General features: G+C 37.7%; 1 pseudogene; it reads right to left on the reverse strand.

The window, feature by feature from the left end:
- Positions 1 to 3,628: 3,628 nt before the first annotated feature.
- The window catches only part of LOC100718318 (liver carboxylesterase 1-like), a 29,023-nt pseudogene continuing 10,414 nt past the window's right edge, over positions 3,629 to 22,237 (reverse strand).

A 22,237-nucleotide genomic window follows, 5' to 3' on the forward strand; every position in this document is an offset into this window, starting at 1 on the left:
TTCTGTTAATAGTTGTTTTATATAACTGGGTGCTCTGGAGTTAGGTGCATATATATCTAAGATAGTTATCTCTTCCTCTTGGAGTTTTCCCCTAACGAGTATGTAGTGACATTCTTTGTCCTTTATGGTCATTATTGGTTTAAAGTTCACGTTGTCTGCAAACAAGTGGCTATTCCTGCTTTTTTTTGGATTCCTGTTGTGTGAAGTATTGTTTTCCATCCTTTGACTTTCAGTCTGTGAGTATCCTTCTGGGTTAGATGGCTTTCCTGTAAACAGCATATGTTTGGATTTTGTTTCTTGATCCATTCTGCTAGTCTGTTTCTTTTGATTGGTGCATTGCAACCATTTACATTAATGGTTATAACTGTTATTTGCTGGTTTATTATTGACATGTTATATCTCTGCTGTTGCATCTTTATCTTTCTGTTTAATTATCTGCTTTGCTTAGTGATTTTTTCCTTTGTGTATCTAAACTGTCTGTCAATATTTTTTGCAGTATTGGCTTGGTGTTCATGAAGTTCTTCAGCTGTTCTTTGTCATGGAAGTATCGTATTTCACCAGCGATTTTGAATGATAGTTTTGCAGGGTACATCAGTCTAGGTTGGAAATCATTTTGCTTTAGGATCTGGAATACTTCACTCCATGCTCTTCTTGACTTTATTGTTTGTGCTGAGAAGTCTTCTGTGATTCTGATAGGTTTTCCTTTATACGTGATCTGTCTTTTCTCTCTGACAGGTTTTAATAAACTATTCTTGTGTTGGATTTCTGGGATGGTGATTATTATATGTCTAGGTGTAGTTTTATTTTGGTTATGACTATTTGGAGTTCTATAGGCTTCACTGAACCTGATGTCGGTTTCTGATCTCATGCTTGGGAAATTTTCAACTTTTCCTTCTCTAAATATCCTCTTGACATCTTTTATGTTGTCTCCTTCTTTTTCATTAATCCTTATCAATTTTATGTTATTTTTCTTTGCATCATCTTGCAATTGTTGAATTGTTATTTCCTGATTCCTTGTTATTTTTAAAAGATCTTTCCTTTCCTGTTCACTAGCTGCAATCCTGTCCTTAAGGTTTGAAATTCTATCTTCACTTTCATTGAGGCAGTTTTTACAACTTTCAGTGGAGTTTTTTTATTTCCTGTGTATCGCTGTGCATCTGCTTTATGTATTCTGTTTGTTTCTTATATTGCTCGTCTAGGGATTCTACCTTTTTGTTTAGTTCCTCCAATTTTTTAACTGTGTTTTCTTTATATATATTCAGAGTCTCTTTCATTTCTTTTATCATTTCTTCTTTTACCTGGGAGATTTTTTCGAGTTTGAATTACTTTAAAGCTTCCTGGAGTTGCTTGTTTATTTCAGTAGGTATTATGTCCGATATTTGAGGTGTATGGCATATATTTTCTTCTATATACATCACTCCTAAGGTTTCCTGAGATGGGCTGGAGGTTTGAGGTTGTAGTTTTGTCTTTTGTCATTTTCCTATATTTCTGTGTTTCACATGTCATTTGAAAGCTTCCTCAGGGTCTGTTGGAAATCCACCTCTGTGTTCACACCTCCTGGGACTCTGGCACCCAGTTCCCCCAGGCCGCTGGGCCTCTAGAACCAGTGGCCCTCTTCTGCCTCTTTAGAACTCTGTAGTTCCAGATAAGCTGGGTTCCAGGGACACTGTCCGCCTGCCTCCTTGCTGGAAACTCCACAGTTCTCCAGACTCACCGAGAGGTGGATGCAAGTGCCCCAGATCTGCCCAGCCCTTCCTCTGCACCCAGATGGTGCAAGTGTCCCAAATAGCTGGGTTCCAGGGATAGTGTGTGCCCACCTGCTTGCTGGAAACTCCACAGTTCTCCAAACGCAGCCGGAATGGGGAGGTGGATGTAGATGCCTCAGACCCATTTAGCCACTTCACTGCACCCGGAAGCCTGGAGGGTCCCAAATAGTCTGGGCTTGGGGCAGAGTGCACTGGGCACTTATCGCAGGTCACAGGGCCTCTGGAACTGGTGATGCTTGCCTGCTTGCTGAGAACATTCCACATAATTCTTACAATCCGCTGGTTTGGGTTTACAGGTCTCTCAGAAGAGATCCAAATATCTTCTGAGAACAAGGAAAGACTCACTGGGGTGTTGATATGTTTGCGGAAGGAACCATGGTGAAACTGATAAGGTTTGAATCTTCCCCTGGCAGCAATTGGAGAAGCACTCAGGCTTTTTAATCAGTTTCTCTAGACAAGGGTCAGGAGAGGTCAGAGAAGATCTGAGGATAAATGTTTTGAACAGATAGCAATTTTTAAAAACCCTGAAAATAATCACCCTATGATACAGCATATATTTGGGGCTTGTCTTTTAAATCCAATCTGTTGGTCTCCTTTTATTTATGTGTTTATTCATTTTTATTTTATAGCAGAACTTTTTTTATTTTTGAGTATTGTTTATTTTCCCCTAACGCTTGCATTGATATTGAAGCTTTTCAAGATTTAAAAATGAAAAAGACAAAAAAAAAGATTTAAGTGTATTTTTCCTATTTGGTTACTATGCAGACCTTGTAAAAAAAATCTTTAGTTATTATCCTTGGCAAACAATAACTGTCTTCAAATGATCATGTTACACATTCAAACAATGCGATATCAACTGCATGAAATTTTAAAACCTTGCAACACTGTTACCTTTCATATTAGATAGTATTTTTCTTAATGGCTTATCTAAAGATTTAACATGGCACAAGCAGATTTCTATTGCTTGATGTGAGTCTGAGGAATGCTATCTGTAGTGTTCATCTAGTCTTAAAGAAGACATCTCTTGTTCCACAGCCTATGAGGTGATTTTCTCCACAAACTTGCCCTTCCCTACGAGTGGAAGATCTCTGGGATCTTGACCCAGAAATCTATACCAAACCATAAAAGACAGAATTTTAAGTTTTTCCTTTTTCTTTTCCTTAATTGTTCTCTACCAAGGATCCAAGAAAACAGTTTTTGTTGTTATTTGTGTAATTATCTTAGAATTTTGATGTTTAGTATAAAATGGTCTGTGCAAGATTCCATGCCTACACATTCTAGACAGGCTTTCTCCAATCTTAACACCTTCTTTATGTTCACCTGAAAGATGTTCATGGAGAAGAGTCTATGATGGCTGTAAATTTCCATTCTGCCATGTGGTACCCAAGAAATTCTTGTTTTCATGTTAGTCTACACTTGGCATTTATCACGTTCATAAACATTTTAGAGGAATTTTCACAAGAATGCTTGGGTACATCAATCTCCTGTAGGAGAAAGCTCATCAGTGTACACATTGTGCCTCTCCTCCAATGGCTCGTCCTCCGTTAGATTTAGGGGTGATCATGCACCAAGTCAATGCTGCAAAAGTGTCTGCTTCCCATGAAGCCTCTCATCACCCTTTTCTCTCCAAGCATGCATGATTCATCTAAGCCTCAACACACAGACACTGATTTTTGCATGAAAACTAACATTTATCTCCAAATGTAGGCCATGGGACAAACATTCCCCATCCCTGCACACTGGCCACCATAAAATAAACAATTCTTCAGCCAATACAAATTTATGAAAACTTGGCCTACAAACATCTGCTATAGAATATAATTAAATGTTCTCAGGATCCTGAAACTGGTAGTGTCTTCCCTTCAGAGTTCTACATGTTCTTTCTTGGGAGGTTTCACCACTGTCTTCTTGGCTAGAATCTCAGTATAGAAAGCCACTTCTTTGTCTTTCAGTTTTTGGCAGCCTGGGTGGTGGCACCAATCTGCAGGTATCCTTCCTTTTGGTCATATTCTGGCCAGTAAGGTAGCCCCTCCCCATTGGGGTTCCTGGGAATAGAAGCAAAGAAAAATTTTGTAAAGGAACTGCAAGGATCCCCCATTTCATTCTGAGTGTTTCCACTTGTTTATCTCTACAGAGAGATCCATGCACGTCCAGTGAGGCACAGCCCCATCTCCTCAAGCTGCTTGTGCCTTTCGCAGAAAGTCTCACTATCACAGTGCTATGGTCTCAGAGTCTGGTGTTTGATGACCCCAGTTGTAGAACACACCCTATCCCAGCAGGTATGCCCAGGCACACCACCACCAATTCTTTTCCATTTTTGCCACTGGCCTCACCCAGTCCGAGCAAAGTTGGCCCAGAATTTCATCACCATCTTGATGAGGTCAATCTCCTCTTTTGAGACACCCTCTGTACAGAAGAAGGAAAAACACACAAAGAAAAAGAATCATCAGTACACAAAGTGTGGTTGGTTGGGCCACCAACCATTTCAGCACAAGAGATTTGTTAGAAATTCAAAGTCTTAGAATTTTTTTCCTGACCTATAAACTCAAAAGTCTGCATTTTAAGGGATTTCAGGCTGTATATTCACTTTAAGTTTGAGAATCATGTACATAGGACTCAGCCATGGACCTGAAGTCCATCCATATTCTGGCTGCCTTTGTCTTCTCTACCTCTTACCCTCATTATTTCAGTGCCACACACCAGGTTTCCTGTAGCTTAGAAAGCAGCTGGATAGTCTACGCATTTTAATTTTCATATGCTTCTACACTTGGAAGTTTGAAAAACTTCATATTACCAAAGACCTGAAGCATCGCCCAAGTGAGATATAACAGAGGCACATGTGTGTTCTCTACAGCAGTGAGGTGGGTCACAGGTCAAACTGAAAGTTTTAGTACATTTATGGAAAAAAATCCATGAAATTTTACATTATTAAATATATAAAAGTAAAAATACCTGTTTTGGATATATGAAGTGACAGACAGGGACACAGACACGCATGTTATTGACTCATGTTTAGTCCTGTTTTTAACCATCTCCTCACTCATTTTATGACAGATTAGTGAGTAAAAATTTAAGTGGTACTCTTTTTGCTCACAAGCAGGACCCTGAAAAACATCCAATACCTCTCTCACTTGTATCGTATGTCAGGACTGTGTGGTGACTATGACTGGGACATATGAGCACACATCTTCTTTCATGCGTGTGAGAGCAGAAGAAAGGTTATGTTTACCCAATATAGCTTACTCTTGTTCTTTTGAATCAGGAGTCTAAGAGAAGCAAAGAAGGAGATACTTGCTCAAGGTCATCACACAAAGTATGTTAGGTCTCCTAATGCCAAGTACATAGCCATGAAAGAGCCATTACCTTTCACAAGTGGAGCCCCAAATACTGAGGAGATCTCATCCCCGTGGTCTCCTATCACTGTCTTGGGTCTCAAGAGTGATGCAAAACTTGGAAAGTACTGGAACTCATACATGTAGGTGGGGGCACCAGCATCTGAAAAAACAAGGGTGGTGCACACTTTATGAAACTGTACACAGACAGTTCAGTCTCTGATGATGCAAGAAACCCATGGTTATCATCAAAACACAGATCATTTTAACAAAGTTCCTTCATATGCAGTTGTAGGTACACACAGATGTGTGAGGTGAAATTTAGATTTCAATCAGATGTTTTACTGAATGAAAGAATGAATGAATGCAGTGCACCAAATAAACACACTGAATGTTTTTCATTGACAGCCTATGATGCTCATTCATAATAAAAAAATATACTTTTGAATACTTGCAAATTTTTCCTGATGGAAAGTTTTTTCTGAGGGAAGTGAAGCAAATCCAACAGGTTTTTTTAAAAAATAAGAATCATTAAATACAAATATATGCACATAGGAAGTAAATTGTTGTAATATAAGAAACCACAAAACTCAAGGTGTCATACTTTAGGAACCTAACACACCCTGCATTTTTATGGGACCAAGAAATGTTGAGGCAGTAAAATGATAAAGTGATAATAAAAAAGAAAGAAAGAATAAAAGAAAAGAAAAACCACGAGAAGATGGTGATAGTGGTTCTATATTTTCCTGTCTTTTGGTCTGCAGTCTTACTTCCAAAGTAAATATCTCCAAATCCCAAAATGCTATACTTTCTGCTGAACCAAAGGACAGGTGGCCATAGGACTAGGAAATAGCAGTTATGAAAAAGAAGAGAAGCAGAGACAGTGGGACAACATGAAGATACTAAATACTTATATAATGGGACATGCAGTAAAAGATAGGCAAAAGGCCCAAAAGATATATCTCAAGAAATTGTGGCTGAAAACTTCCTCAAACAAGGATAGAGGCCAAAATGTAGATGCAGAAAGCACAGAGGGCTCTAGTAAATTTCAACAAAAAGAGAACATCAAAGTCACAGAATTGTGAAATTCAAAAGTCAAAGACAAGGAAAAAGTATAAGTGTTATCAAGAAATAAGAATCATATCACATACAAAGGAATGATGTATAACAACCAGCAGATTTCATAGTAGGAACTCTGATGTCAGAACAGAGTATAATAATCTAATGAATGCACTAAAGGAAAAATATGAGCCAAAACATGTACACTCTATGGGAAAGCTGTTGTTCAGAAAAGGGAAGGCCACACTTCCCCAAACAAGCAAGAGCTTATCAATTCATCCCCTTTATATGTCCCTTAAAGGAATGGCTGACCAGAATTCTCTAAACTACAACAAAGTACACTAACTAGTAATGTGGAATATATGAAAGGACAAATCTCAATTTGTAAATAACTCAGGACCACATTCTCAATACTGTCAGGCTAGAATGAAAAAATGCACAAGATTTTTACCCCAGCTTAAGAATTAAAAGGAATAAAACTTACAAAAATACTTAAAATAAATCATCAATTATAACCAAAACAAATTGTCTTCAAAAATGATATAAATTTTGATATCAAAAATAAAGTAGGTAGAAATACGGAATTATATACAATCAAAATAAGTTGATATGAGCATAAAACATAGTGTGGTAAGTGAAAACTGATATATAGACACCTTACAATAATCAACGATGTATCTTCAGTGAAATTACACAAATGAGTAGACAGGATTAGAAGCATGCCACTACAGAAAACAATCTAAGCACAAAGGAGGAGAGTAGGAGTGGAACAAATGAAAAGAATATGTACAAAATAACCAGCAAACAACTCATAAGGTCACAGAATTTGTAAACTCAATAATGCAGAGATCATCCAGATAGAATATTCCAGATAGAATAAGGAAACATTGGAGTTGGACAGTACTTTGTATCATATGGACCTATACAAATATGTATTCAATCCATCATAAACATAGCACATTCCTCTGAAAAACAGACAAAAGCCTCTCCTGAAAAAAAAAAATCACATTTTGAGGAACAAAACAATCCTTGCCTAAATTAAGAATTCCAAAATTGTATCCAGTAGCTTTTGGAACTACAAGGGAGTGATACTAGGAATTAAAATAAGAGTTTTGGAAAAATTCACAAATTCAAGGAAGTTAAACATCATCTTCTTGAAAAAGCAATGTATCAACAAAACATATTAATATGGAAACTTAAAAATATCTTCAGACAAATGAAAGGGATGCACAGAATACCAAAAATCATGAGATACCGCAAAGTAGTCCTAAGACAAAGGCATACATCAATACTCTTACATCTAAAAAGAAGAAAGATGTCATGTGAACAACCTAAAGTTATGCTGCATGGAGCTAGCAAAGAATGAATGAAGACCAAAATTACTACCAGAAATGAAACAGTAAATATCAGAGGGCAAAGGAATTAGTATAAAATCCACACAAGATTAACATTTAGATTATTCAAAATATAGAGAAAACTGAGAAATGTTAACTAAACTAGCCAAGAAAAAATATACTCAGGTAATACAAAAGTGAAAATACACATTACAACTCACACTATAAAAATCCAAATGATCATGAAATTACTAATAGTATCTCATACACACAAATGTGAAAATGTACTGAATATGAATAAATTCTCATTTCAGTAATACTGACTTAAAGAAAAAAAACTATGAAATGATTCATAACAAGTAAGGAGATGTGGGGAGGGGACAAAAAAAAAACAAGTAAGGAGATGTAATCAGTGATGAAATGTCACCAAAGTAAAGCCCAGGACCTGGTGGTTTCACTAGTGTATTATGTCACAATTTAAAGACCTAATACCAGTCATTCTCAGTTTCTTCCCAAAAATCGATTAACATTGAACTCTATTTTATGTCATTGTTACACTTATACTAACATTAGACAAATATATTATGAAAAGAAAATTATAGTCCAATATTCTTCCTGAACATAGAAGTAAAACTTTACAATATGTTAGTAAATTGAGTTCAAAAATACATTAAGACATTAATTAACTAAAATGAAGTAGGATTTGCACCTGTTGTGCAGAAAACATGATGCATCATGTTAAAAAATGAAAAACAAAATCATGGTCATCTCATCAGATACAGCAAAAGAAATAGAAAAAAAAGTCAACACTTTTCATCATTAAAACAATGTTTACCAAATTCAGGATAAAAAATGAGTCTCAATACAGAAAGACCATATGTGAAAAGCCCTCTGATCACAGCATTTTCTAACATGAAAAAAATTGAAAGCCTTTCCCATCAAATTTGGAACAAAATGGGTGTTCTTACCACTCTGTATTGGAAGTCCTTGCAAGAACAATTAGAAAAGAAAAAGAAATTTAAGTTGATCAAACAGGAAAGCTCAGTTTGTCACTCGATGATGATGACATAGTATTATTATAGTTTTAAAACCCTGTAAACTGCACTAAAATTGATTAGAACCAATAAATGTGTGTGTGTGTGTGTGTGTGTGTGTGTGCGTGTGTGTGTGTGTGTGTGTGTGTGTGTGTGTGTATTGTCTGGCTGCAGTGAATATCATGCAGATTTAGTGATCATACAATATCATGCAGTGAAGGAGGAGGCTACAAAGTGATCATACAAAAATCAGTAACACTTTTGTATACTAACAATAAAATACCTAAAAAGAAAACAAACAACATCATTTACACTAGCTACAGAATAAATTATCTAAGAATAAGTTTAACCCAGATGGTGTGATACTTGAATATTGAAAAGCATGAAATATTAATGAAAGAAACACAAATAGGTGGGGAAACAGCCTATGTAGATTGACTAGAAGAATCGGTATAATTAAAATATTCATAGTATCCAGGGCAATCTGCAAGTTACATGAAATCCTTCTCAGAATTCCAATGTTGTCCTTCAAGAAAATGTAAAACAATTTTCAAAATCATGTAACATTGATAAGATGATTATACTACTAACCCTATTAGTTCTTGGAAAAGAACAGTTAATACTCGTACATTTTGATCATTTTTGCATGTCTATATCTGGTAATCTAAACAACTCTTTTGAAGGTAACAATATGCAATAGAACAACCATTTTTAAATATCTATATTGTTTTGAAAGCTTATATTGTTATTGTTTTGGTTTTTTGTTGTTTTTGTAGTTGTTTGTGGTTTTTTTTCTGATTTTTCTCTTTAAAATATGAAAAGTCCTCAAAAGCATATGAAGTAAAATAAAACTCAAGTTACCAAGGTAGTGATCAACGTAAAAAAAAAAACTTAGAGATTGCATACAGCCTGATTTCCAACAAATATTACACAGTTATAGTAACTAAATCTGCATGATATTCACTGCAGCCAGACAATACACACACACACACACACACACACACACACACACACACACACACTGACCAAAGGTTAGGGTACATATACTAGAAATCAATTCAGATATATGTAATCAACTGATTTTTGACCAATACGCTGAGAATATCCAATGAGAAAGATAGTCTCTTCAAAAAGTAGTTTAGAAAAAACTGGATTCCTACACGCATAAAGATGAAACTGGACTGCTATTGGATAACATAAAATCAAATAAAAAGGAAGGAAAGATTGAAGCATATAAACAGACATTCAAAAATAATCACACATAAAAAACTACAGAGAAAAAATATATTTCAGTGGTCTGGGTAAACCATTTTTATCTCTTTATTTATTATTATTATTATTATTATTATTATTATTATGATTATGTAATAGGGATCAAACTCATGACCTTGTGCTTGTCAAGCAAGCACTTAGGTCACTGTGCTGAATCTCCACTCCTGTGGGTAAGTGATTTTTTTGATTTATCCTCAAAACTAGAAGCAATCCAAGTGGAAAAGAGATTAATTAGATTATCTCTAACTAAAAAATTACTTTATATGAAAAAAACAATTAGCAATGTGCATAGCACACTTAAAGATTGTGATAAAGTTTATGCAATCCATCTATATATGTTTATTAGGCAAACAATAAAAAAGTTCAAAAACCTAAATTGGAAGTTAACAAAAAAATTTTCATAAATAATCAAAGGAACAAAATTCACATTTCTCAAAATAAAATATAAAAATGAATGACAAATGTGTTTTTAAAATACTCTGTATCATAAGTAATTGGGAAAATTCAGGGAAAATGGCAATGAGATATTATCTAACCTTAAGTAGAATGGCTCTTATAAAAAATAAAAAAATAGTGTTGACAAGGTTGTAGAAAAAGAGAATACTTTTACATCATGTTGCAAATGTAAAATAATCTGGAGGTTCTTCAGATAACTAACACTAGAATTACCATATGTCATGGTTTATGTTTGTGTCCCCCAGGCCTCATGAGTTTGCATTGTTCATTTGTGATGGTTCATTGTATAGTGCTTGGATTGATGGTGTCAGTGCTCCACCCACATAGGGGTGGAGCCAGGATGTGATGTAATGGCAGGAAGAAGGTGTGTCCTTCTCTTTGCTGGTTCGAGCTTGCTGTCGATGGCTGCCATGAACTGTGGTCCAGCCATGCCCGCCTGCCTTGGAGCCAACTGAGTGTGGACTGAAACCTCCAAAAACTGTAAGAAATAAACCTTTCCTTTCTCAACTTGAGCATCAGGTATTTTGTCTCAGTGATGATCATAAAGTAACTAAGACAGAAATTTGGTACCGAGGAGTGGGGTCATTTGCTGTGACTATACCTGACCATGTTTTTTGAGAGGCTTTGGAAATGGCTTGTGGGCGGAGTTTGGAAAGGTTTGGACATGTCACCTGGATGCATAGAGCTGGAGCAGCTTAGGCTGTTCTGTAGAGGAGATTCTGGTCAGAGCTCAGGAGACCAGAAAGCTGATAGAAAGCCTGATGGTAAAGACTAGGCTTGGGAGGTTTCTGCTGGGAAGGACTGCATTGGTCATTGGACTCCACATGATGTGTGTTATGGCTTAGCAGAAAGTTTGTCTGCATTTTGCTCCTGCCCAAAGACTTTGCCTGAGACTGAGACAAAGGGCAATGGACTGATTAATCTTGAAAAAGAAATTTAAAAGCAACCAAATGTTGAGGCTGTGGCATGGCTATTATTGGTGGCTTTTAGCCAGCTATATGTTTCAAATCAAGAGCAAAGAACCTGCAGGATAATTTACAATGCTGTGAGTTTGGCAGAAGGAAAATTCCAGGAAGGCTGTGGATTGTAAAGACAGAGTTGAGATTTTGATTCCTGAGGAGAAACAGAGAGATAAGAAAGATGGCCCTGGGGCATCCCAGGAAGCAGGTCCCCACCCTGTGCAGCCTCACATCAAAGATAAAAAATTTTGCTCAGAGGAAAAAGCTACAGAGTGCCAAGCTCCAGAATGGCGACGAAGGCCATGTTAGGTCCCAGAATGGCGACAGAGGCCACGTGAGGTTCCAGAATGGCGGCAACACAGAGAAACTTTTCATCAAAATCAGGTAAACAGAGCCCTGTGATCCAGGCAACTGACCCCTACAGCCAAGAGAGAGAAAAGCCTGGCTACTGCTTCAGCCAGCAGCAGACCTTGGTGGCATCCACAAGGTGCTGATTTTAGGTGCAAGGAAAATGCACGAATTCTGAGGGTAAGATGGCTTCCACCTCCATTGCAAAGGACCTCGCTGGCCAAGAAGTGTGCCTCTGAGAGGGCAATTTGTGGAGATGTAAGTGTGAAGCTGAAGGTGCAGTGGAGACCCCAGAAGTTTGGAAAAGCCAGGAATGTGGGTGATCCAAGGGAAGCATCAAAAAGCGAGCAGAGAAGATTTAAGAGAAAAGCTGCGGGAGTTGAAATTGCTGGAAGTGCCCTGGAGGTGGAATCACCCAGGGCTTTTGGAGCTTGCAACCAGATTGCTTCAGATGCTGAGCTTGGAAATCTAGGACTTAATGTTCGTCCTGCTGGATGTTGGACTTGCTTTGATTCCAATGCTTTATATTCCCCTGTTTGTAACTTTTGGAATGGTAATGTTTATCTTGTGCCTTTGCATTTTAGAAATGTTTAACCTTGTTTTTTTTGTACAGGGGATTAAAGTTAAGAGTTTGCCATAGATCTTGGAGGAGACTTGGGACTTGGACTTTTCAGCAATGTTGAAGCTGTTAGGACTTTGGCAACTCTTGGAGGTGGACTAAATGTCTTTTGTATGAAGGATGTACATGAGTCCTGGGGGCCAGGGGTGGAATGTCATGGTTTATGTTTGTGTCCCCCAGGCCTCATGAGTTTGCATTGTTCATTTGTGATGGTTCATTGTATAGTGCTTGGATTGATGGTGTCAGTGCTCCACCCACATAGGGGTGGAGCCAGGATGTGATGTAATGGCAGGAAGAAGTGTGTCCTTCTCTTTGCTGGTTCGAGCTTGCTGTCGATGGCTGCCATGAACTGTGGTCCAGCCATGCCCGCCTGCCTTGGAGCCAACTGAGTGTGGACTGAAACCTCCAAAAACTGTAAGAAATAAACCTTTCCTTTCCCAACTTGAGCATCAGGTATTTTGTCTCAGCGATGATCATAAAGTAACTAAGACACCATATAATCCAGTAATCCTGCTTGTGGGCATCAAATCAAAGTATCTGAAATGAGTTTATTGAAGTAATGTCAATACCCTCATAGTCTGCAGCACTATTCAAGGAGGTTAGGATACAAAATCGATCTGCATTTCTCAAAAGAAGAGTGGACAACACCAATGCAGTATTACAACTCACCTTACAAAAAGAAGTTCTGTCAATTGTGACAACATGAAAGAAACAGAAGAACACTGTAAGTAAAATAACTTAGGTAGAGAAAGACAAATATTTCATACTATCATATATGTATGAATCTAAAACAAAACCATAAAACCAGAGGAAAAAGCAGTTATGGCTTAGGTTGCTATAATCGATAGAAGAAGATGATGTTGAAAGGATACTAAATCTCTGAGAGGTGGAAGTTTCTTTTTTGTTATTTCCATTGATTATACTTAATAACAGAGTATTATACAATTACATTTCTAGGAAAAGACAGGTTAGGGCTTCCCACTATAATAAATGTCTTATAATTAAAGAGACTGATATGTTCATGGGATTGATATAATCATTCTAATTGATATTCAGAATCATACTGTAATATAATTACTACAGTTTACATTTAAATATGACAATATAAATGTGTACCTCACACATTTATAAAAATGTAACTTGCAAATTTGCAACTTAAAAAATTATATGTATTCTTTCAAACTTGTTTTCTTTCTCAGAATATGTCATTGCATTATATTCACCCAACTGCCACAAGTGATTGTTAAGGAATTAAAATTGCACAAAATGAAACAGTGAAAGAAAAGTATTGGGATGAGGTTTTAGAATATTTATAAAGTCCCAGATTTTATAACCATATGAGAATGACAGGGGCAGAATAGAATAAAGAGAATTTTACTCACTTTAAAGTTTGTGAAAGGGACTTGGGAGCAAAAGAAGAGTTCTCTGAGACCCCCTAAAGAGCATTTCCAAAAGTCAACTTCTGCCTAAGTGAGCTCATCTACCCATAAACACACTCTCCAACCATACAGCCTTAGGGCAATGTCAGAAGGTGTGTGATACACCTCAGCTGGCCCTCAGTTTGGCCACACTGGCACACACCAGCACAGGTAGTGAAAGTCACCACATCCACTGCCCTTTGCTTTTGGCAGTCTTCCTCCTGGGCCACATCTCTGATGCCAGCATTAACTTCCATTCTTCTTCCATATCTAATAATTAAACAAATTGGAATCCAGCTCTAATTCTGAAAATATCATGACTCATATTAAAAAAATTTGACTTGTAGTCCAACATACTATGATAATCTCAGGGGAAAGCCCTGTAGCAGATTATGCTGGTGCCTCATTCATAACTATGAATCTGGGAAGGTCAGCTTTGCTCCCACAGACAGCATCAATAACTTATTTTCTCCATCTTTAGAATGGCCATGTAAGCCACTTGGACCATGCTTCCTGAGATAAAATCTCATACAATTAACAACTATTTGAACAGCCTGCATGTGAGAACTGTTGGATGAATGCCTAGCTCCTCACTGCATAGACAGCACAACCCCAATATGTGTCTTCTACTTTGTTCTCACAACTCTCCAGTTCTGGTTTACATAACAGGCAAATGCTTGGCTAACCACCATTTTTAGCTTCCATCTTTTCCCTGTGTCATTTCTTCATCTCTTCCTACTAGTATTTTCTGGGACCACTTCACAAATTAACAATTTGTATTTGGAACTTTTTATCAGTTTGCATCTGACAGAAACAAAATGAAACAGAGCCCCACCCCTAAGTGATAAGGAATCAGTCTTTACCCCCAAACTTCATCTTCTGTCTAAATATGATGCAGGCACCAAAGTTGGTGTGTGAGAGTCCGTCTTCTGAAACTCATCTCTGTGGCCACGGGCCACAATCACAGATGGGACAGCAAACATCAAATCTCCTATTAAGTCCAAGAAAAGTTCTCTCTTTTTGACAAGGTCATCTGTCCCTCCTAAATACTTCTCAGTGGCCACTGCTGTCAGTTCCTCTGGAACATTCTGAAATGTATCAAGAAGTGACAACCTCTATCTGGTGACTAATATGAACTTTCCAACTAATTAACGTAACCCAATTGATGGTGAAAATCTTAAGCCTTGTATAAATCATCTCTCTGTAGTAAAGTGAGAATGGCAGAAATATGGGTCAAAATCCAGAATTCAGGCCATTGAATTGTCTCTAACTTGTGAAAGTCCCCACCCCTTCTTGAATACTCTATTAATTCCCATGACACCCTACACACTTACAACAAAGGGATAGAAATTCCACAAGAGTGATGTGGCTGTCTTCTGGTCCAGCTTGCCTTCAGGGATTAGATTTCCCATGAACTGTTAATAGAATGTTAGATATTTGTGAAGAACCATGATATAGAAGGAAACCAACCAAACCAATATAGAATGAAACTTGTATGCTGGGATCTGATAGCCCTGAATCTTTTATGACTTTGAAAATATCAAAGAAACAAATGAACTTATATCCAGAATACACAGACCTAGATGAATTTAGAAAAAAAATCAACATTACAGTTTTGAGGTAATAATTGAGATACTTCTGAATTGAGTACTGTAGAACCCTCATCTGTTCAAGCCTCGGTACAATCCTTGTCCCACCAGGCTTCTTCCAGCTTAAAATCATCCTAACATGACTCCAGTCTCTTCACGTGTCTACTTGAGAAAGCTCAATGCTACCAAATGCAGACACTATAAACTCTCCCTTAGAATGGTTAATTTTGAAGCTTAAAATTCTCATTACTTCTCTGCCTTTTGAAACATAAATTACACATACAACCAGTTCCTCAAAGATCAGAGAGCTATTATGTGGGGACATATTTTGATCTTCTTTGAAAGATATAATCATCCGGGGAGATAACTCTTGATTTTTTTGATGACTCTGGTAATCCCAGGTTGAGGATAATGTCTGACTTCTGTGGGTGCCTCAGTTCAAATTACCTCTGAGGCACCTGTTGTAAAGGTAAGTCTATTCCTCTTGCAGAGAAGCATGGAGGAATAAGTACAATGGTCCACATGGACGCTCCTCTAACACTCAGATGCCTTCCTTAGCTCACCCAGCCTTTAACAGCTCCAGATTTTCATGTTAAGCTTTTGAGTTTAAGTCATGCTTGGTCTTTTTTGTATTGGGTCTTTTTTCTGTTGTAATCAAATTACTGAATAAAAGCTGTTTCAGCATTTTAACAAGTATGTAGGTTTGTTTATCAATGAGAGAGGAAAATTCTTCTTCAATTTTAGTAGTCAAATGTATCTTACAAAGGTTGAATTTCTTTGCATTTTTCCAATGAGATATCTGAGAACTCAGGGGAAGAACTATGGAAGCAATAGTACAGGCCCCAAAAGGAATTTGTTGCACCCCAGATAAAATTTCCTGGACTTTCCAACCTTCTCATCTTTCTAGGATTCCTTTATTTGTCCAACTACACAACTATTATATATGAAGAATGCTCTAGCCTGGACATTTCAGGATTATTAAATGTAAAGACAATTGAAAATTGTTTTTAGAAGAATGTTTTAAGGCTGCAGCACACGGGTGATGAGTGAATCTGATGAGGGTGTGCACTGGTCTCAGAGGGCTGTACATACTCACCATGGAAGGACCCAGCCAAACTCTTTCTTGTTGATTCCTACTATATAGGGGAGAGTGTTGACATTCTTTTCAGCCAGCATCTCTTCAGGTGCCTTGGGCAGCAGCATACCATCAACAACAGTGGGCAACAAAGGATAGTTCTGGGAAGGACAGAATAATACCTATCATTACACAACCACAATAACACACATGTTCCTCTCTCTGTCTATTTGAGGATGTGACTATAACTAACATAGCCCCTAGCAGTGATGAGCTGCCAGAGAAACCCAACGCTATGTCTGTGAGCCACCAAGGGCAGAAATTTGAAGAGTTGACTGTAGTGAAGTGATGCTGCTGGACAAAGAGAAGGAGAATTATCACCCAAATTAAAAGCATTTATCATTACAATATTGGTTAGGTCAATTCTGGGACTTTCAAGTAGTAATGTATATAAAATCACAATGAATGCTGAATTACTGAATACTGGATAATTTTCCAAAGTTGATTCCACAGTTACTGGGGGCCTCTTATGGGGTCACATTATGATCACTTTTGTTTTGCTTTTAGATAGTTATTTAAAGATTTATTATACAAGACAAACTTGTTACAGAGAATTAGTTGTATGTAAAATTTATTTATGATTATACACTAGCTGGGAAAGGCCACAAATTTTTGTAACACTTTGTAATGTAATTTTAAATTTTTGTACTTCTACTCATAACAATGCCATCTATTACACTTTTTTTTTTTTAACATTTTCCATCCCATGAATACACTGATTTTATCTGCTTTAACATCTTGGGTAGAGCTGTATCACACACTGTTGATATTCTGTTACAGCATTCCAGAATGGCTTAAAAGAGTTGTAGGGAAATCTTTTATTATTTTGAACTGATAGTATTATTGACCCATTTACATGGAAATCATGGGGAAGAGTCTCACAAGTCAAGGCTGAATGAAATAGAACTATATGTTGTCTTTCCTGCATAAATCAAGCAGTCTTCTGTGCTTAGGGACAGTGGATAGCACTTCAACACTGTTGAGAGCCACCTTATACAGTGAAATCACTAGTAAAAGCAATGCTGCCAAAATAGTGAACTTCATAGATGCCAAAAAAAGACACCACTTTGAATGAGAGATAGAATGATAAGACACATTTTCTCTTTTGAACTCACATGGGTACCTGGAAACCATGCTATTATATACACTTTGGAAAAGATCACATGAGTCCTGCAAGTAATGATTTGGGGAAACGAACACATTTCAACAAATAAATGAATTCAAAAGTACATGTCTATTGGCCTATAAAGCTGAAGTTTTTAAGTCTATCACTCAAGCTTGCTAAATGTGGCTTGGTTTCCTATTTCAGAGCAATACAAGATCCAACAAGGGCCAAATCCTACTGCAATACTGTGTCATACAGAGCAGGCTCTGGTTGCAACTACTGCCACAGCAGAAACCCTGTGTACTTCAGTAAGGACTGCTCTGGAAACAGCTAGTGGAGCAGTTCATCTGAAAGGTGATATACAACAGGTCCCTGGGATCAGGTGTTTTCCAGGCACAGGGGGAGATGAGGATGAAGTCTACGGCCAAGTGAAGGAAAAAGGAGGGATAGCTCAAAAGTGGAAAATGGCTGAGCCAAGGGACAAAGGAGTCACTGTGCAGAGCTAAACTCAGGACTGTCAAGGAGCTTGGGAGAATGCCTCAGAGCAGGGACAATAATATTGTGAGGCGATAGAGCATGTCTTCTGCATAATATCTGGCACACCCTTGAATCTCACATATGTTTTGTAATCTCAAAGAAAAGAGGAAAGTCAGTTTGTCTTGTAAGCAAAATCACACTTTTAAGGTGAAACAGAATATGTTCTATCTTAGGTTTACAAGCACTAGTCATAACATCATTCACAGTACAAATGTGGAGAAAAACAAGAGGCAGTAAACAGTAAAAGGGTAGATGACAAGCAATGAACATCTCAGTGGGATCTTGGGAGATCACTGTAATCAGTCACCATGAAAACAATAGTAATGGCAACTGTCTACACAATGAACTCTGGTGACTACCTCTAAGGCCCTATACATGATCTGCACGCATCACAAAAGTCAGAAACATCTTCTTTTCCTCACACTGCACACTCCGTTCATCAGAAAGTCCTGTCATTTCTTCCTTCAGAGACATACAAACTCCATGAACATGTCCCCTCCTCACTATGCAAGCCCTGGTATAATCAACCAAGATCCCTTGACTGGCTTGTTGCAGTGTATTTTCTCCCATCCCTAATCCCTGATCTCTCTGAACTTTCCCTGACTCTTCCCTGCTCTTTAGGGAAAAACTGAGTCAGCGGCTGTAGTAAAATCTAAGATATATCACTATGGTGTTCAGAGCCTCTGAGCAGCACCTATCTTGTGCTGAATCCCTGACCAAGTCCTTTCAGTGATCTACCCACCCCAACGCCTACGACCTTCTGAGTCTGCACCCCTGAAATCCTCCTGCAGAAACATACAGACCTCCTACATGAAAATATTTCAGCTGCTTTTAGCTCTTCCTACACCACTATACCCCCCTCATTTCCTACACCACTTCTGGATTCCCACATCACCAGCTTGTTATGAAAGACCATTGAAAATCTCATGTTTGTTGGTGGGTCATGGTCCAACAGTAAGGAGCTGTCTCAGGTAATTTGAAAGGGTGTATTCCCATTCAGGATCTACTTTTGCTTTCTGCATCCTAGCTACAATGTATTGAAGAGGGGTCTATCATAAGCTATTAGAGGATATTGGACACATTGAATGATCCTGTGTCACTTATCAGGTTACCTCCACCTCCTAATAATAGAAAATTATGATCAATTCTCTTTCACAGGTGCTTTCCAAAGCTTGAAATGATAATGAAAAAAAGGTACATCGGCCCAGAGTACACAAATTTGCTGACCAGGAGTACAGGTCTTGGACTCAGGATTGTAGCACATTTCAGTCCATTCTCTGATCTTACAGTCTTGTGTTACCCTGGCAAGTCATGGCCTTCCCTGGGATTCAGCAACATGTCCATAAGAAGGAACTATAATTGGAAAAAGCAGGTTTTTTTTCCATTGTGGATTGGTGGTACAAAGAATCAAAACCTATAATCAAGAAAACAAAAGTTCTTACCTCTCTGGGGTCTCCAGATAAATCCACACTAAAAAATTTCTGTGAAGACAAAGGGGAAACATAGCATCAGAATATTTCAACAAGACACAGCACATCCTTCCATCTGTGTCCCAGAGGTATCATGCTTTTCCTCCTGCTTTATCTTTTGCTTGACACAGATGAAAAGGGCAGTATACAGACTCTGATGTGAAGATGCATAAGGTAGCAAGTAAGACAGGCAGGGGCAGGCACCTGCAAGGGGGGTTGGGTTAGGTCAGAATCAGGATTGCTGGAGCTCTTGGGAGAACATCTTCTGGTGCCTATACTCATCCTTTCCTCTAAATGGTCACCCTGGTAACATCATCTCAATTTGTCTCTTTCACAATGTATAAATGAGTTCACTGTATTTGTGGAATCGTGGAAGCTTCAATAGTTGATATGTTAAGAGGTACAATAGTGTGGCCAGAGATGGCATTCCCATCATTCCTCACCTGATTCCCTCTTCTTCTCCTACTTTGTGATTTCAAGTGTCCATATATAACCTTGGGTCTTGTCCCCAAAATTAGACATTGGTTCCAGTAGGGATACATGCCAGGGTCATGTCAATGGACTGTACACCAAAATTAATAGTGTAATCTTACAGGAGATGATTTCTAAACAGACAGAAGTCCAGAATGTTCTCTTTTCACATCTACAGGGGATAAATATTTTTCAGTGAGAAACCAACATAGAAGAGTTGAAGTTGGGTGATTAACACGTTGGTTTTTAATAATATCTTAGATCCAGCTAAAGGGAACTATACCACCTGCTCCTGAAATTTTTAGTTACTTGAAGATTCTTTTATATCCTTAAATAGTTTGTTTTTCAAGTTATTTTGAAAGGGGATTACTCATTTGCAATAGGAATCCCTGACTCACAAAATCACTGAATCTCACTTCTACTCATGCTTTGCTTTATTACAAGGTGGCATGGAGACTGAAACTGCCTATTTTAGCTAAGAGGTCTGAAAATGCATCTATTATATGTGGTAGCAACCACAGTTCAGGGGTGTGTATGTACTGAGGTCAGTGGTAAGTAGGGAAGCACTTCCACAAGAACTCAGAAGATGTCCCAGGATCACAGGTTCTCTGGATGTGTCCAAAGTGAGCAAGTATCCCCTCATTAGCCTGGGACTCTTTTTTGTTTTGTTTAGAGAAAAAAGCAAAGTAGGAAAAAGGGTAGAAATAGTACAGAATTTAAAAAAAAACAGCAAGGAATCACTAGTCGATAAATTACATATTGTTATCTTAGAAGTAGTTGCTCAAATCACAAAATGAAAGTATAAAATGTTGTAAATCAAACAATCATAATGCAAACCATTCTGTTTGATAAACTAACAAAAACTTTGTAGTGTGGTTAACTATTTTGCACACTTAAACATACATACTGTTATATAATTTAGAGTACTTTCTTTTCCTTTATTATCATAAGATCTATTATAAATTTTGCATCTTATTACTCTTTCAGGTTTTTATTATTATTTTTCTACTAGAGAGACAATACAATACTTACAAATGTGTGTCTCATTTGTTTCAAGAACTTATACCAAGCATATTCAAAAATTGAAAAGCATCAAATCCCCCAAATTCAAAGAACCTCTTCAAAAATGGGCATCTGAGATGAACACACAGTTCCCAGATGAAGATATACAAACAGCAAATAAATATATGAGGAAATGTTACCACCACTGGTCATTCAAGAAATGCAAAGCTAGGATTCTTGAGCCAGGTGTATACTGACTGAAATGTTTTCTTCTTTTCAGATGTTATAAAATAGTGATGATTTAATTTCTTGAATATCTTGGTTATCCTAATACATATGATGAACCCAGATCCAAGCCTCAGGCCCACATTAGAGTCAGTCTGTGGATACATTAGCAAAACACAGCTCTATATGTTCGCCCACAAAATATAGAAGTATCTTTCATAGTTGAGAACTAAATAGAGGATGGAGAAGCTCAGGGAACTCATGAGATCTCAAATGAAATTTCCTCACAAGGGGAGTGGTTTCATGGGTCTCTGGTTGTTATTTTCTCTGGATGTATGTTCTGCTGAGCTTCCCTGTTATGACAGATAGTCAAGACGTTTCATCTATGTGCAAATGTCATTTTTACTGAGAAAAATCACTACTGGCTACATTGAATGTGTCCCCTCTCAGCATTGTCACTACCTTCAGCCCACTCACTATATGGTTTTGTTTCTCCTTGAATAGTTCTATGTGCAGATAGATATAGTCAGTTCATAAATTACTGTATTGTAACAGAAAAGGAAAGAGGAACTTGCCAGTTGGATCAGGAGACTATACAGTTCTTCCCTGACAGCACCCTCAATACAGTTACCTTGGACAGATGTTACGTTGTTCAGTACAAATAAACTCAATGAATATATGGATATATCAATGAAACGTAGTAGATAGTTGAAAGATTTGTCATTTCTTTTGGGACATAAAGTGACAGAGTATAGAAATACACAGCCTGTTATGCATTCTGTAGAGATATCCCAGCAAAGACTAATGAACTCATAGATTGGACTTTTTTGGAGGTGGCTCAATCTAGAATGTGTGATTGATTCATAGTATAATGCCAGGAATAAGGGCACTAGGACTAAGAATGGGTGATTACCAAAGCATTCCACTGATTGCTTTGGCACCCATCCCAACCCTAGTAACCTAAATACAAGATAAGAGACTGAGAGTCCCCTTGCTTTGCTACCTTCTGCCTGCCATGAATCGTTTCTCCTCCACAATATTTGTCTGCTATCCCTCCCTGCTTTGGAGCTAGACAACTATGGACTGAAAGCTCTACAAACTGTGAAC

Source organism: Cavia porcellus, unplaced genomic scaffold (assembly GCF_034190915.1).
Source record: "Cavia porcellus strain 051 isolate PalLab524CR breed Dunkin Hartley unplaced genomic scaffold, mCavPor4.1 scaffold_4, whole genome shotgun sequence".
Taxonomy (NCBI): Eukaryota; Metazoa; Chordata; class Mammalia; order Rodentia; family Caviidae; genus Cavia; species Cavia porcellus.